The following is an 18,157-nucleotide window of genomic DNA, read 5'->3' as shown; positions in this document are numbered from 1 at the left end:
GTTCACAGGAAAAGACTCCTACCTCCACAGGCACTTATTTCTCCATGGAAGCCTTTGCCAGCTCTTCTGTGCTGAACATTCAGGAGGTTCATTTCTTGGTGGGATTTCTGCTCCTGGGTGTTTTTCACCACTCTGTAGAGCTTGCTGGGAGCTAGCACCAGTGTTGGGTACCTCACTGGGTTCTCAAAGTCAATGATTAAAGGCTTCAGGTACTTTTCCTGGAGGAATAACAAGACATCAGCATGTCAGTAGCTCTCTGCACAGCATGAAGGACACTTCCTTTCTGGCATATATTTTTTTTTGTAATTAAAAAGAAGAATGTAGCATTAAAAAAAAACCCAAACTGTCAAATAAATAAAAATACACCATCTTTCTAAGACACTACAAAACATCAGTAGCATTCACTGGCAAAAGTGTGCACAGATTCATTAATGCAGGACTGAACTTTATATTTCAAAGGACAATTCCATAAAAGCAGGTACTTTCTCCTGACTGCTACACTTTAGAAATTCACTGCCAAAGTAATCACGCTTTAGATTTGAGACTCATATTATTCAGTGGGAGAGAATAAATCTCTCTAAGAGTTCTGTTAGCAGAGCGGAATTATAACTCTTTAGAGGTATTACTGATTTCAATATTTATAACACTATTCCACAAATCTATTTTTCTAATAATTTTCTGAATCTGTGATCAAAATTTTTAGTCAGGTATTTCTTTTTAGACCCCACAGTTTTCTAATTCCAGGGAGAGAAGACTCTAATAACATTTCTTCAAATCCCTGTTAAGAATCACCCCACATACAGAAAAAATAAGTACCTTGTAAAGACTGATAGGCTTAAGTAGTTTTTCCTCTATTACAGTTTAATAATATTTAAGACTTCCTTATCTTGAAGTTACTCTATATAATAGAAAATCTAAAAACTCATCACTGCAATTCTATTTTGGTGGAAACAAGCAATTTCACTCAAAATTTTCTCACACGCTCTAAAACAACGCTCTATGCGTTGCCCCACTTTTGTTATATATAAAATTATATTGTTATATATAAAATATATAAAATTAATGGTCATTTTTAACTTGCTGATCACTTTGTTGGCACATTTGCATTGTAGGACTCCTGGTCTGGGGTTTTTTAAATGCTGTTTTTATGCCAGAAAGCAGGGCTTGAAGGTAGACACTGCCCAAGAGTGATTTGATCCTTGTGGAGTTTATGAAAAATGTTATTGGAAAGGACAAGATTCTAATACATTATAAGACTCTGTATAGACTGGAAATAGAACTGGTAAATATGTTAAATCTCAGACTCTTGGGAAAGGACCAAAGGCAAAACAATTTATTCCTTTTAATTATTAAGAAACTACTTGAAATACTTTTTTTTCCTTCTTTGCCTTGTGCTGACAAGAAATCTTGTGATGTAATGTAGCAAACTAAATCTGAGGAATCATGTTGCCATGGAAAATAGACAAATGTGAGCCAGATCCTGCATTGGTTATGGGTTAAACCAAAGGGCTATTTTGCCAAGTGCCTCTTGGAAATTGTCAGCAGAAACTTTTGTAAGGACTATGAGGGTGAGTGAAAAGGCCAGTCATCCATCTTCAGTACATGCATTCAACAGGAACCTGGAAATGTCTCTTTAAGAGCCCCCCTATTAATGTGACTAATTTCATGAGCCTTTGAATAAACCCATCTCCAGTGGGGAGTAGCTTTTTATCATGCATTGTAGGAAATAATAAATAGTAATATCATGCAAGATAACATTTGTTATATATCTGCAATTGGTCCACTTATCTCTAGCTCTATATTGTTATGCCTTCTCTGTGTGTAGTTCTGACATAAAATAGTCAGATGCAATTTTTAGCTCTGTAGCATTTGCTTCCATTTTGGATGAGCAAAAGCTGTGTGTGATTGGCCTCCTTTTGCAGGGCTACTCATGTAAGAGAAGAACAAACAGATCATCAACAATTGTCAAAAGAGGTGCAGAGTAGAGGGGAATAAAGGCGTAATGAAGTTTGGAAGAGTACTTATTTTTCAGAAAGCAGTTCTCCCAAGGACTATTTTCTTCTTCTCCCTCAGCATTATGCACTCTTTTTTCCCCTCTTCCACATCAAAATCATGAAGATCTGTATACCAAGGATTCAACATTCACAAGAAGGAAGGATAAAGCAGAAGTTATTTATCCCTCCTATTTCAACGTGCAGAAGGGAGGTTGAACCAAAAGCCAGAGGCACAGCTGCCGGAATTATCTTAGGCCAATACTTTAGGGAGCCAAGGGACATTAGAGGCACTGGCACATGCCCCTACCCCTTCCCTCCCCACAGGCTTCTCCTGGCCAAGGAACACTTCCCTCCTGTTCCAGATGAGATCTTACTATCCATCAGTCTCTCCCCCTCACTCCTACAGCCCCTTCCTCAGCCAACAGGCTCCTGAATCCCAGCTACTCCTCACTCCAGTTGTCACCATGTTAGTTTCCCATCACAGTTTCAGCTGTGAGGGAAACCATTCCTCTGAAAAACGAGGCACTAGAGGTGGGTGAGATCACCTAAAGTGTTATAAAGTGTTTGGACACAGCACAGACCAAAATGCTTTTTCCCATGGTGCTTTCAGCCCAAAGATTACTTTTGGCTGAACCAATGTCAAGCGAGATCTATTCAGCTCATGTCTGCAGAGCTGCTCCAGGCTGACACTGGCAGGACCAGAAGCAAAATTCAGGGCCAAATGTTTACTTTTCTGGCTGAAATTATTAATTATTTAGAAACAAGTCTATCATAGGCAGAGCACTTCAGGAACAAGTCTATCACAGGCAGAGCATTTCCTTCAATTAATTCAAATTAACATTTTGTTTATAGCACAGAGTCAGCCTTTTCCTTTTCATAGTTCAAAGTGAACCCTGGGGGTTCTAAATATGCCTCCTGGTGATTTAATTAAAAGATAAATATTCATTCAGAAAAGAAAAAGAAATAGTACGAAGAGAAGGAAAAGCTACAATTTAAAAAGTGGTAGCTGTGAGGAAAAGGAGCTCAATGAACAAGAAGGAAAAGGAAAACAGAAGTAACTAACAAAAGCGTATGAATTCAGGCAAAGAAGAAATGAAGGAAAAGAATTTCTGAATGTGAAGAGGAGTTAAATAGTAAATAATACACAAGGAATATACAATTTTGTATGCACAGCTGACATGACCAAGTGTCAGCCTTGACCACCAGGGCTTGCTTTGCTTTGTAGGGTGGAGGAGCAGAGCTATGATTCCACAAATGTTTGCTGTGCCCCACAACACAAGACTTCAGCATACAACAAATCCCACCCTATTCTGGGGTAAAAGGCTAACCAAAGCAAGCTTCATTACAGGAGTCAGGATCCAGCTGATGAGCCTTTGGAAGCCAGTGCCAGATCCTGATGGGGGAGCAGGGAAGCAGCCAAGTCTGATGTTTGTTGTGTACATGAAAGCCTTGTGCAATGATGGCCTCTACCACAGTATGGTAGCAGTAGAAGTGGAGTATGAACTGAAGTGGATGTAGATTGCCAAAGACAGGAGATGGGATGGAATCTCATCTGAGTGAAAGTTACAGGGTGCGTCCCGATGCCAAGGTCTGTCCCGATGCCAAGATCTGTCCCTGGGGCACCGCACATGGCACAGGTCAATCAAAGACCACCACAGTGCTTCCCAGCCCACTTGCTGAACTCCATATGCTTGTGAGGAAGCAGGAATGATGAGCAGCACCAGCCTCACACTGCTGTGCTGACGTGGAGCTGCTGCTGTGCTGCCTGAAGAGCTTGCCCACACCACAGCCTGTACTGGCAGCAGCATGGGGGGAGAATCCCTCCACTTCTGCCTTGGCTTCCTGGAGAGCTTCAGGTGCTCCATCATGATGCATTTTCCTGCTGTCACAGCTCCACCACAAAAGTGATGCTGCCACTGAGCCAGCCTTCAGTTCCCTCTGGCATGTAATTATAATTGCCTGTAATTTCAAATGACTATAGAAAATTGTGTTTCTGTTGACTATATAGTTGTGAAGCAAGTGCTCTTCTAGCTCACATAATTTTAACTGCTTAAAGATTTTCATCTATTAAAAACCACATCTGATGTCCTATTATTTCATACTGACCACTGAGTTTTCACAAAAACCTGTTCCATTTCACAGCTTCCTGATGATACATCTTCCTGATATCCTGTGTCTCCTTTTTTTCAGGCTCCAGATCCTAATCTTTTCAACTTTAACATGGAGAAATGATACTGGCCCAAAAAGGAAAATTTTCAAACACCACTGGTAGAAACAACTATACACTCAGTTTAAGAAATTATGACTGAACTACATTTTGCCTTTCTGTATGGTATTTGCTACTGGTTGAATGAAATAATGAATTGCAATTGAAAAAACAAAAACAAAAAACAAAACCAAAAAAACAGCAAATGGAAGAGAACAGATTTACTGTCAATATTAAAATGCAGTGGTAAACCTGAAATTTAAGTCCCTGCCATTTAATACAATCACTAATTTTTAAGGATGGGTGTTTCCATCCATCACCATGTCTATGGATGTCACTGTTTCCATCCATCACCATGTCTATGGATGTCACTGGTGTTGAGCTCTGCTGGACATGCTCCCTTTTCAGAATAACTGTGTTACAGTGTGAGTAAAACAAATGGGTCCGATGGATTTAGAAAGCTGAGGTATTTCTGGTGTTATCCAGTGAGTGCACACTCCATAACTGGTTTTGAATTAGGTCAGTAAGCAAGCTGATTTTCTCATTGCTTCTCACAGTAAGAAATGTTTCTTCTAGAAACGCAATAAAAGCTTTAACAGGAAGACCCCACCCAGCTGAATATTCCCTTCTCTAAAAAATTCTTCCACAAGGACACTTCCATATAGCTTCCATTAACAGCAGGGAAAGGTAAGCACATATGGAAACATAAAACTATGCAGTAACATGCATATACACTTACACAAAAATATACACCTCCACCCAGAAAGTGGAAATTTAGCAGAACAAGGATATTAAAAATCCTAAGTGATCATGTCAGGAACTCCAGACAATTTTAAATTCTCCATCTCTTGGAAGAGAGTATTAAGAAACAGTTTTATAACTTGGGTGGGGAGAAACTGTTGGATTGCAATAGAGATTCTGGGCTGATGAAACTGCTCAGCATTTCTGAGTTCCAGTCTCACTGGTTATGATGAGGTTCTGCTCATGAGTATCCCAGCTGAAGCTCAGGAAGGCAGCAATCAGTTTCAAAGCCTTAGGGTTGTTGCCAAGGAATTGGAGCGTTCTCAGAGAGAAAAATGAGAGAACAGAGCTGTCTCTAGTGCTCACATCTTCCGTCTTTCTGCTGTGACTGCAGGAGCTGGTGGTATGTATGGCTGTACCCGAGAAAGCCAAAGGCTGGGCCCCACTTTGAAAAGTTTGGTTTGGGCATGAGGGATTAATATAAATGTGAGGCTCAGATGTATCTGATAAAGTAATTAGTCCCTGAACAGCCCAAACCTGAGTTTCCAAAAGAGCAAATAAGTTTTTTAAGGATTTTTTTTTCTCAGAAAATGTCACTTTTTCATCCAATAAACAAAATCTTAAAACCTGGATATTCCAAGAGAAATTGAACTTTAATTCAAGAAAATGGCAGTTTCAGTAATTCAAGCTTTTATTTGCCTAGATGAATCTAAATCTTCAGTTGAAATATTTTTTTCAGACATCCTGTGAGATTCTCTTGAAACATATGCTCCTTTTCCCCTAAACAAGACAGCGTTGCATCAAATAATTTTTCTTCTAAAATTTTGACCTGTGAGAGGTACAGTAAGCTTTTAGGTATCTGAAACAGAACTCTGATGAGCCCCATCAAAATATTTTATCTTTCCACCAGAAGGCTGGATGATCAGCTACACAGCACCTTGGAACTGTTCAAAGGCTTTTGCTAACTGGTAATATAAAGATCAGAGCCAGTTTGCCTACAATCATATTCAAAAGAGGAGATACACATCAAATCCAGACACCTGGAAAAAAATCTCTAGGCTGTATAAGTGGAAGCTGCAATGCCTGAAGCAGCTTTTCATATCTTTCACCTCTACAAAATTTTCTTGTCTTCAAAACTCTCGTATGCTGCAGCCCCATGGAAACATTTACTTTCAAATACATATTTATATACCCACCCTGCCAAGGGTAATGCTAGGACTCCAAAAGAAATGGATAATCATACAAATTTGAACTCATTGCCAGTCTGTTGCAAGCATGAAAAAGCAGCTTTCACTTTTTTTGCCATTGATGTTCTGGTGTGGTCTGGGGTAGAGTTATCTTTCTTCCCAGTGTCTGTATGGGGCTGTATTTTGGGCTTGTGCTGATGTAACAGGGGATGTTTGTTATTGCTGGGCAGGGCTTGCACACAGCCAAGGCCTTTTCAGATCCTCACCCCACCAGTGAGGGGGCTGGGGCTGCACAAGGACCTTGGACAGGGGGGACACAGCTGGGACAGGTGACCCCAGGTGACCACAGGGACATCCCAGACCATGTGGCATCATGCTCAGCAGACAGAGCTGGACAAAGAAGGAAGAAGGGGGGACACAGAGTATTGGCATTTCTCTTCTCAAGTCTTCTGTACATGTGGTGAAGCAGAGGTTTCCTGGGGATGGCTGAACACCTGCCTACCCAGGGGAAATGTTGAATGCACTCCTTGTTCAATTTAGCTGGTGCGCAAGGATTTTCTTTCCATATTCATTCAACTCAGGAGTTCTCTCACTTTTACCCTTCTGATTTTCTCCCTCATCCCATAAAGAGGGAGTGAACCAGTGGCTGTATGGAGTTTAGTTGCCAGCTGGGGTTAAACCACAACAATTATGCAGATCTTTATCAGAACAATGGTATTTATCCTGAAGAATCAAAGTATCACTAAATACCACCCTTGCCTTCCTTTCACATTCCCTTCCCTGAAAAAGCCATGGGATTAGACATAAGGAAAAGTACAAGGAATCTTCATAATATGTCAGTGATTTAAAACACCTATAATGTACTTTTGATGGTAGAAGTGAATGCTGCTAAAAATTGCATGCACATGATGTGTGGGGATACTGCTGAGTTCTGCTCGTCTGTGACGGCAATGCAAAGCGTTCAAACTGCCTGACTCCTCTCAAAGTGATTCACTCTATTTAACTAAATCTGAAAGAAATTGTGTGGCAGTACATGCATAATAGATATTTGTGCATTGAAAAAAATCATGCATATACATTATCTAAAAGGCAAACACACATCAGCCAAGCTGGGCTAACAACGATTAATCATATCCTCATTTCCATCTATCTTCCAACTTAATATGGTGGCAACATTGCTATTATCTGAAACTGAGCTAAAGTCCACAGCACTGCCTGCTGTGATTATTGATGAGCTGTGGCCTGATAAATATTTTAAGTCTTGATAAAGCCCAGTGCACTCTGAATTTTAATAACACTCAACCTTTCTCAAATCTTCATATGGGCAAGAAACTGCAGCTCATGAGACTATGCACAAGGTCTGGTCTACTGGTGAGACACAGCCAAAGCAGTGCAGGGCAGAAATCTGCTTCACAGAAATGCCACAGCCTCCTCCAAAGATGATGTAACTGCTAGCACCTTGAAAAGGACTACTTTGATCACTATGCACAAATCTTTGTCTAAGTGCTCTGAAAACATTTTAATGCTTCCCATTACCTGGATGGACAGAGAATTAAATATTCTCTCACTTCAGTGGCAGCTGTGATTACACCCCAGCGCAGTGAGAGCTCATTTTCTTGGCCTGAGTTGCTGTAACTCTGCCCTGCTCTTTTGATGTGAACATTTTGATACTTTGTGAACATCCTGGTAGCTTTCTGCAGATTGCCAGCTAGGGACCATCATATTCCTAGCCCTGGTGCTGACCTCACGGACCTCTCAGTAGCCTGAGGAAATCCCTAGTTGGAGCTCCACTTCCAGTCATCTCTGTAGAGTGGTATGGCAAAAGAAAACAAACTGAGCAGCTCTGGGGAAGTTTGGAAACATGTTTATGCCTAGCTGCGGCAGATACTGCTGACCAGGTCTCCTTTCAGACTCCCACAGCTCTTGAGTAACACGCTTTGTGCTGACCACATAACATGCTGCAGGCACCCCCTTCCCCTACGAGTTTCTCTGTGAAATCCTTTGCAAATTTCAGAATTCCTGTTTTTACTTTCTGTCTCTGCAAGCAATGTCTGAGGCCACAGAAATAACTTGCCACGGGTCAGGGACCATGACTTCACACAGTGAGTCTGCATACCTAAATAAAATGCATACCTAAATAAAAAATAACAAGCAGCCTATGTGTGTGCCCAAGATGCATCAGACCAGAGCTGATTTCCAGAGGAGGGAATTGCCCTGAGGCAATGCAGGTTACTTCTGGAACAAAAAGTACTGTGGGAAAGTATTATATCCTTCCCATGGTTTTGCATTTTTTTTCTGAAGCCTTTCTAAATGATGGGATATTGAAAAAGACTGGTCTGATGCAACTTTCATCCATCACTGCCAGCTGGGGATGGGTGATCTGCTCTGGCTCTCCTATGGGAAGGACTAGATGATCACTGCAGGTCCCTTCTGACTGAAATAGTTGTATTCTATTCTATTCTATTCTATTCTATTCTATTCTATTCTATTCTATTCTATTCTATTCTATTCTATTCTATTCCATTCCATTCCATTCCATTCCATTCCATTCCGTTCCATAAAGGTGCCTACTCTGCAAATTGGTGCTTGTCTGTGTTTCCCCTGGCTGATTTGCTCACAGTCTATGAACCTCCAAACTTTGTCACCACATAGCAGGGCATTATTAATGCCTCTTCTTTCTCCTGGAAAGGGAACTCATTCTCCAAATTCATGTATTTTCAGGCCAAAGTCCCTCAGTTTCAAAAATCAGAATTGAACCTCCATCAAAAAACAAAAAGTGGAGATGCAACAATCCTACCTAGTTTGCAGCCCCAAGATCAGATGGCAGCCTTGAGCCCCCATTCTTGGCACATCAGTTTTGTAGTGTCAACCAGAACTCATAAGAAACACTCCAATTGTCATAACTCTTCCTCTTTTCTTTTCTTTCCCAAGGGAGTTTAAGAGTTACCCCCCACTAAAAGTTCAGCTTGTAATACTTCAAAGCATTTTATCTTCCCTGCTTTACAGGAACAAACAGAGTATGCCACATTTCCCAGTAATATAAACTAACTCCATCTAGAAAAATGAAGTATGTCTTCAGTAAAAATAGGAATTTCCCTTTGCTCTTCATTAATTATCTGAATGCTAACCAAAGAATCTAGTGGTTTGTGTAAAATGGAGTAATGATTGTGATTTGAACTCTATTTCCATGCAGCTGGAGAACATCTCTTTTTCTCATCCAAAAAAAAAAAAAAAAGAAAAAATCAGAAATGCCATCTCTGTTCCCCTGTTTCTTTCAGCAGTCATTCCCATTTGTGTTAGCTCTAGCTGACTTCTTCAGCAGGGTTCAAACAGCACAGCTCCAGCTAATTTCATTATTCAAAATGCACTTATAAACTCCACTTTATTCAGATGACAGGATGGGGCTGTTACAAAGTATTTATTTAGCCTTCTAACATCTATAATGCCATGGTGGCATAGGACCAGCACTGATAAATGTGTGTGACCCCAGTTGCTGGCACAAGAGTAAAAACTGTCAGGAAAGAAGTGCTGCCAGACTCTGTTGCCCTCCAATAAAGAGACCTAGTCAGCAGGGTTTTTTTGTAGAAGTGTCTCTGAAGAGAAAATATCTTTCTGAAAATGACTGGAGAGAAGTAATACTAATTTTTCCATGACTTTTTGATCTACCACTAAGAAGGTATTTAGTCCCTAATTTTCCATTTGTACTCAGCATTGTGGTTTAGATTGATTAAAAACTAGCAAGCACCTGCATGGGCTACTGTGGTGCAGAACAGGGACAGGAGTCTAGATCCCCTCATATTCCCCTTTTCTCAAAAACACAGTGTTCAGGGGAGGATTCAGCATAGATTGCTTGGTCCACCAAGAGTGGAATGGGCATGAAGAACCTGAGCTACAGCTCCTATGCCAAAACTCAGGTGCAAGTACTTAAAAAATGGCCCAAACTCAAAGCAGATGTTTAAATACAATTTTAAATTTTTTTGTTGAGACAACTGCCTTTTTATTTTGTCTGTCATTTTAATTCTGTCATTTTTAACAGAATTTTTTACTCCACTGATACTTTTACAGCTAATTTTTGCATTTTTCACAACTCAGGGTTACATAGGTATGTTGAACTATGAGGGCTTTTTGTTTCTTACAGAAAAATCCAGTTTGCAGATCTGTTGGAAAGTCTCAGCTTCATTACAGTCATTAAAGAGGATTGTATTTTACTTAGGTCACAAATTATATTCCTTCAGCAGCTGTTGAAATCAGGATATCATCTAAGTCACTTAAAGATATCCTCCTAAGGTAAATTTTCTATACTGAGCAGAACTGAATAGCATTTTAATGTTGAGTATAACGTAAAATGAAAAAGAATCAATCCTACTGACTTTTTCCCCCACAAATATGCATATGATAGCAGCACATTTCTCCTAGTCTAGCTGTTTTCCAAAAATAAACAAACAGTTTCACACTGAATCTGCTTTGAATTTCAAAGGCAGTGATGGAAAAGAGAGGAGAGGACTAGATACCATGTGGTTTTGCACAGAATTGGTTGAACACTCTCTAAGGAAAATAAAGTTATGTCATTAGGGATTTCTGCCCTTGAAAAAGATATACATTTCTGCCATTTCTAAATTTTGCTTATGTCCTAGACAGCTCCAAGCCTTAATATGCTGATTTTGTTGGAAAAGAGGTTTTTAAACGTGGTTTAGTAATGTCAATCCGTATCCTGACAGGCAAATAAAGCTATAGGAACAAAGTCACAGATTGAGACAAGGCAAGAGTTTTGAACCTGAGCAGATATTCCCATTCAGCCAAATCATTTAACCCACCAGAATTCACATTTCCTCTGTCTCCAGAACAGCTGATGATGTGGCTCACTCAAAATTATTTTCACCAACCGCATGAACACTTTGATTTGCCTTCAGAACAACTCGAGATAGTTATGTGTGAGTGTCCAAAATATACTCTTTTATTACTATTGAACCATATTCACATGAGGCAATTTCCTTGAGTCCAACTGGATACAGTCATCATATAAGGTATTAGGAAGCACAGCTGAAAGTAATGATGTTAATATAAACTGAAACAATCAACCAGACATCATGCCATTTAAACTTATTTTCTTTCCTGCAAGATAACAATGCCACAGGAGAATCCAAGAGTTTTTCACTGAGGTGACATTAGTGGGATGTGGGAGTTCAGATTTCAGACTTCTCATCATAACTTTGCTAGATTTATTTACATCATGGGAAAATCCAGGACCACTGAAGGTCACCTAGTTAATTTTCCTCCTCAAGCAGTGTCAGTTATGAATTAAATCAGGCCAGGTCACTCATGGGTTTATTGTGTTCAACAATGATTAAATACTGCGTATAAGCTTAAAGAAAAAGAAAAATTAATCTAATTCAAAAATCAGATTCTAAGAAACTAAAAGAACCTCAAACCCAGAAAATCATGCCAAAAATTTTAAATCATCAATTTCTATTTAAAGAGGTGTTCTTTAAGGGCTGCTGCCTCTGAAATAACTTTGTGGTAATGCCAATTGCCGTTTCTTTACTGGCAGTGATGGCAGATCCTTTGCTGTCTGTGAAGACTTAAGCTACTTTTTTTCTATGCTGTCCAAGATCAGCCACAAAAAAGATGCAGCTGAGTGGTGTTTCTTGGGAAAACAGCTTGAATGATGCTTGCAGAATGAGAATGAAACCAGAAAATGACATCAGAAATGCAGCACTTTGGAAACTTCTGATAGCATTAATTCGGTTTCTGTAAGTCCTGATACTATTCAAATCCATACTGAGTAGGAATGGACCAGAAGCAAAACACAGATTCCTCACCAAGCTCATTTTGTAGAGCATGGGGATCTGAACTATGAGCTTGCTCTGATTTGGAATTTGGGGGGTTTCTAGAAGGTGCCCCCTTCCCTACTTTGGTCAGAACTGACCAAACTGATTGGCCAAATTGGCCAATCTTGCAAAGTCAACAACAACACAAATGTTTAACTTCTGGCACTGTCCTCTGGGAAGTTACCAGGCTTACTTCTGGGATATCAGAAACCTAATTCAAAACCTGAATTTCCAGTTTTAGTTCTCATTTGTCCTCAGCTTAAAGCCAAATGCCTGTTCAGCTCTTACCTATCTGAAAGCTTTAGCTCTCTTCCAAATCTTTCAGTATTCTATCCACTCCTGAAATACAAGTTCTAGCTTCCTTGACTTGCAGCAATGATGTTGGTTAAAATGTGTGTTAGACATTTGCCATTCAGTCCTTGAGGGTAAGCAGATCCTGCAGCATTCACCCTGACTTTTACAAACACAGCTTTCCTTTGTCTGCCCTTAATGCAGTCCTGCAGCTTTTTGAGGCTCCAACAAGGATGCAGCATGTGACAGCTAATGGTTTCCCCTTTCCCACTGCATGTGGGAAATATGTAAGTCTCCTTACTGAAAAAGTGTTGTGTTGTATTGTCACAGGGGATAGAAGTAAATCTCACTTCAGCCTGAAGCATTTCTTTCAGTCAAGAATCTAAAAGTCAGGGTTTCAGAGTGGGGCAAAAAGCATCTTGGTGCTAACTACTGATGTCTTTCACTAAGTACAGATGCACAATTACTCCTGACCATCCACACCCCAGGCATTGAAGTGCCACCCTGTGTGCAGGTGCTTGCCTTGGGGGACACAGTGTGCATCACCCAACCTGGATTCTGCTGGTGAGTCTGACCCGGGAGAAGCACCCACACTGTCACTGAGCCAACAGATAAAATCTCATGCTGTCTCTTTGCCTTGTCCTCCTGAGCAGGAGCACCCAGACATGGGAAGCTCAGCAGAAGGTCTCAGCACAGATGATAATATTAGCAGAGAGGGGCTCTCAAGCCATGCAGCTGGGGACTTTCTGAAACATCAAGCACTTAATTCTGTGGTGAGAGGTGAGAAGAACCAGTGCCATACTTTTCTCTGCTGCACACTGGTATAATAGAGAAAGGGATTTTTCTGTTAGCTCTCACTTTACTTTCCTGACAGGCTGCAGCTGTGGTAATGAGTTGATTTCAAGGTGAAGGAGGTGTCTAAGAGCTTTTGAAAGTCTCAATGAACCCTTATCTGCCTACCCTTAAAAATGAGGCCCAAGGTCATGGAGCCACCAAGCTGGCAGACTTCCTCTGGGGGTCACCTCTGAACCACACTCACCAGACACCTTTTCTGGGGAGGTATGTGAGTGAGTGTTAGGGTGAAACCATGGTGATCCTGGAAAAAGCTCTGTCCTACAGCAACTGCCAGCTCCCCAATTCACTTTGTGTTAGAAAACACATATTCTTCTAGCTGGGGAAAATAGTTCTGAAGTAGCGTGGTAGTAGAAATGAGTAATAAATTGTGTGCATTTGTCAAAAAGCAGAGCTTTCAGTTTCCTTGGAAACTGAACATTTTGTGGGTTTATGGTACTGTATGAAGCAGCTGAGTCCTGTGTGAGTATATCCATGGTCACAAAGGCTAGGCTCTCTTGGCTGAGAGTTTCAGTGTCTATTACAAGTTTGGTAAAATACAGCTAAATACTTCTCTGACTGAGAAACTCAGAAACCATAATGATGGGAAAAACTTTTTCATCAAAAATAAGTGTAGTTAAAGGAAGAGAACATTATTTGAAATCTTCTCTGCTTAGTCACTGATGAACTTTGTATTTTATTCTGTTGCAGAATGAAACTGTGGTCAGAATCTAGGTTTGATAGTTCTGTGATCCTCCTCTAAGCAGCCAAAACACCAGCCAAACCCACTCCTTTTGTCTCTGGACAGAAACAAAAACTAAAGCAGTAATTACAGCATAACCATACCATAAGCAAGACAAAAAGTTATTAAAACAATATTTAAGAAACTAGGAAATAGTAAAGTCCTCACAGTCGGGGACTGAACCCAAAAGGCTCACAGAAAAATCACTCTTCATCTCCTCAAGGCATTCAGACTCATAACATTTTTCCTTATAAATCCCCTTCACTTCCAGTTATCCAAAAAGATGGATCTAGCCTGTGGATTAAGCATTTACTCAGAACTACTTCTCCCTCTAAGGCTGTAACACCTAAAAGCTGTCAACAACACTTGTCACCAAATATTCACCCTACTCAGAGCCAGAAGTCCAACCAGTTTTAACAGTGGCCAGCAGCAGTTTGGAATATTTCTCTGGGCACAAGAGCACTTTTCCCCAGCAGCTCTGCAGCTCGTGGTGTCAAATAGTTTTTCCAGGCACCATGTTTAAGCCGAAAAATACAATTTTCTTTTTCCATTTGTCTTGGTCCACTGCTCTGCCATGTTGTATTTCAGCCCAGTCTGCAGGAAGATTGTGAACCAGAAGTTTCAGTGAAATTAGGATTTGTAAGCCTGAGGAGCAAAGCATATACTTAAAGGATGTGACAGGGGAATCATTTCACAGAATACATGGATTTGGAAGGGACCCACAAGGATCATTGAATGCAACTCCTGGCCCTGCACAGCACCATCCCCAAGAGTCACACCATGTGCCTCAGAGCACTGTCCAAATGCTTCATGAGCTCTGTCAGGCTTGGGGCTGTGACCACTTCCCTGAGGAGCCTTTTCCAGTGCCCAGCCACCCTCTGGGTGAAAAATCTTTCCCTAATATCCAACCCAAGCTTTCCCTGACAAAAACTTCAGGTCTTTCCCTTGAATTCTGTCACTGGACTCCCCAGACTCACCAAAGAGGAAAAAGGCCAAAACGATATTAATTTCTCTTCTCCTTTTTACTAAGATATGGATGTCTCAATCCTTAGCACATTATTTTTTTGTTTTGGCAGCATACCACTGTTCCCTAAGGAGTAGATTGTATATCTGTTCGTGATGGCCACAACAGTCCTGGAATAAAGATTTCAGAGGAGATATAATGAGAATTCTATCAGACCCAATACAAACATACCATGACACCTTTTGCACCACATTTAGGAGAGAGAGAGGGGGACTCCAGCTTCCAGCTGCAAAGCTGGAGAACAGATGTTTCAGCTGCAGTGTGGACACAGGTGTGAGGGCTTACAGCTGGAAAACAATGAAGTTCAAAGGGAACATTTGTCCTAGTGAATAGAAGGTGTGGTGATTGGTAGACAGCAGATTTCTGACATCCTGGAAAATTCTTGCAAATGATACTGTGTCTATCAGGGCTGTAAGATTACCACTAGTTTATGCCAGCTAACCTAGAAGTACCACATGATTTACTGAAAGCTGTTGCCAGGGGCAGTGCTCTGGGATGATTGCGCAGCTCTGCCAGCTCAGCCAGACCCGTCAGGTTCCTGCAGCTCCAACTCCCCTCCTCCTGAACAGGAGTCACTGGAGTGGTGCCATCAGGTGCCAGGAGTTGTGTGAGAGAGGACATGGTGACAGCTCTCATGCCTGAGAATAAGAAATCCCTGGAGCTTTTCACACCATCCTCACATCCACCAAAATCCAGTCAGGCCACAGCTGGGAGGAATGGTGACTTTATTTAAGAGAAAAAGAATAGATTTCAGCTGTGTTTCATTTCTAACGCTGCCCTCTCGAGGGACTGAACTAGAAACACGAATGACAATCAAAGTCAAGTGTCTTGTGCAAGTCCCTGTAATGACAGGAAGGGGTTGTCACCCAGCCAGAGGTGGAGCAGTGCTTGGAGGTGCCCCTTACATGGCAGGAGCAGAGATGGCAGCAGTGCCCACCCAAAACCACTCACTCTGCTTTTCTAGTCCTTCTGTCACCAGCAAGCATTGCCAGAGCAAGAGAGGCTCTGCCACTCACTGCCACTGAAAAAGGCACAGGGAAAAAAATCCTACAAAGTGCTTTTAAACAAATAAATTGACCAGAATCTGAAGAAAATATAAGAAAATATAGGCTTTTTTTTTTTTTTTTTTTTTTCTCTCTCCAGGAGAGCATTTAAAAGACCCCCTGGGCCAAGTAACTAAATTTCCTTCTCCTCTAAATGCAGCATTAAAATTCATGATATAAAGCTTCAATTTTTTTCCTTCCTGTGGCTAAACCTGTATGGCATTAAATGGGTTAACAGTTCCTGTCAGAAATCTTTGCACTGCAGGTGGCACAGAAGTGTCAATTTTAATTCAGCATTTTACATTCAATAAGAATTCTAAGCTCATGTATGGGAGAATTTTTTCTTGTGGAAAGAATCAGCAAAACTTGCATGTGGAGGAATAGTGTCAAAATGTGTACTGAAAATTCATCTCTACTGTATATGTGTGATATGTATGTATGTATATTACATATGTATATACATGCACATACAAAGCTTATTTCCAACATTAAGGTCATCATGTTACAGTCATTTACACTTCCAAGACTGATTTAATCCTCTTGATGCTGTTTTTGTCAAGCTTCACAATGAACTTCAGAAGCCATCAGTGCCAGCTGAACAACGTTGTTGAACCAGTTTTCAAGATGAATTCAAATATTCATGTGTGAGAGGAAAACTGAGATTCAAAGTCGGTTCCTAAATTACAAGATGATAGATATTTCTTTTCATAAATAGTCTGAACATTACTGCCAAAGAAGAAAACCAAAGGGGAACTGATAACCTCTGTTAGCGTCTTGGACCTTCCTTTGATGCCACATTTGGCTGAGGATGATAATCTGAATTGCAAGGTGGATTGAGCCAAGTTTCCTCTACACACGCAGTCTTTTTCCTAAAGCCCTGCAGGTCAGAAGCCTCTTTAGTGGGTGGTTTTAGGCCAACCCAGAGCTGTAACGCAGAGCACTACAGAAAATCAGACTCAACACCTGACCTCAGGAATCCAAACCTGCATGCTCCTCAGCACCTCTAGGTGCTGGTGCAACTGTGAAATGAGTCATGAGTTTTCTTTAATGCATGGAACAGGACTTTTCCCATCAATTGAAGTGGTTTACTCATGTGCATTGGCTATTTTGTCTACCAGTGCAGTCAATAACAGTAATATTGAAGCGTGCTGTGTGAAATGATGTGGTTTGAGCCTTGCCTGCTACCACAGGCTCACCTGAGCTCTGGGCTGCCAGGAGCATCTCAATCCTGCCTTTCTATTCCTAGCATTCGATTTTCTTTTATCAGCTTGTCTAAAAGAGCAAATGGCTTTGCTTCCTCTTCACACTGATCCTTCTTATTGATGTCTCCTCTCTTGGCTCAAGGGCCTCCCATGAGGGCTGACAGAAACTCACATATACTAAGAATTGTTGCCCCAACTCTTCTGCCCCCTCAGTCTTCAAGGGTGCAGTGGGCAGGGTGTGGCACAAGGCTTTGTGGGTACTGTGCCCAGTATACCCAGAGCACTGGTGGAAGTTTTCCAGATCCCTGTCCTCCCTCTTCTACTGGGCAAACAGGGAGCATCTCCAGCCCTGGTTTTAGCTTCATGTGACTGAATAACACAACCTAGTGAAGGCTATTGTCAGTTTTGCACATCTCTTCCCTTTCTCCTTCCAGCTATAAACCCAAGATGACCCAGTTTGAAGCGTCTTTCTTTTAAGCAATGAATTTACAAAAGCTCTTTTCTTTTTCCTGACAGCAATTCAGGCCTAGGAAAATAAAATAGTTCTAGTAAACATTGAAAATTAATTGTCAAAGATCTCTAAAAACATGTGTGCAGCAGATTTTTTGCAAATTTTTGTTGATTGTTGCACGCTACTCTGCCATTGTCTTTACAGGGTAAAAAGCTTGATTTGTAAGTGAGCTACATGTCTACAAACTTAGCATGCTCAGGTGGGAAACTTCCAGATGTGAGTCTTGGGGCTGCTCCAGAAGGTCCAGTTTTGAATGTTCTACTCAGCTTGGAAGGCTTCATAGCATGTTAGAAATGTTAAATAAATAAGAGCTCACTTATGCCTTGCTGAAGGCATCTCTGCCTTACAACCTGCAGAGTGAGGCTTGCAGAGTTTATTTGAGTCATTTTGTAAAGTGTATATGCATCCTGTTTTAGCTTTCAGTTTGATTGCTTCTGTATGGGTATAAAAAGTCAGATGGACCAGGAAGTTAAAAAAATTCACACATCCTCCTGCAATTTAAGTGAAGGCAGCATCTGATGGCAACAATTACAGCTTAATATATTTGTCATGCACTC

The sequence above is a fragment of the Ammospiza caudacuta genome, chromosome 1 (genome assembly GCF_027887145.1).
Source record: "Ammospiza caudacuta isolate bAmmCau1 chromosome 1, bAmmCau1.pri, whole genome shotgun sequence".
Classification (NCBI taxonomy): Eukaryota; Metazoa; Chordata; class Aves; order Passeriformes; family Passerellidae; genus Ammospiza; species Ammospiza caudacuta.
Note: the sequence above shows the minus strand (reverse complement) of the source record.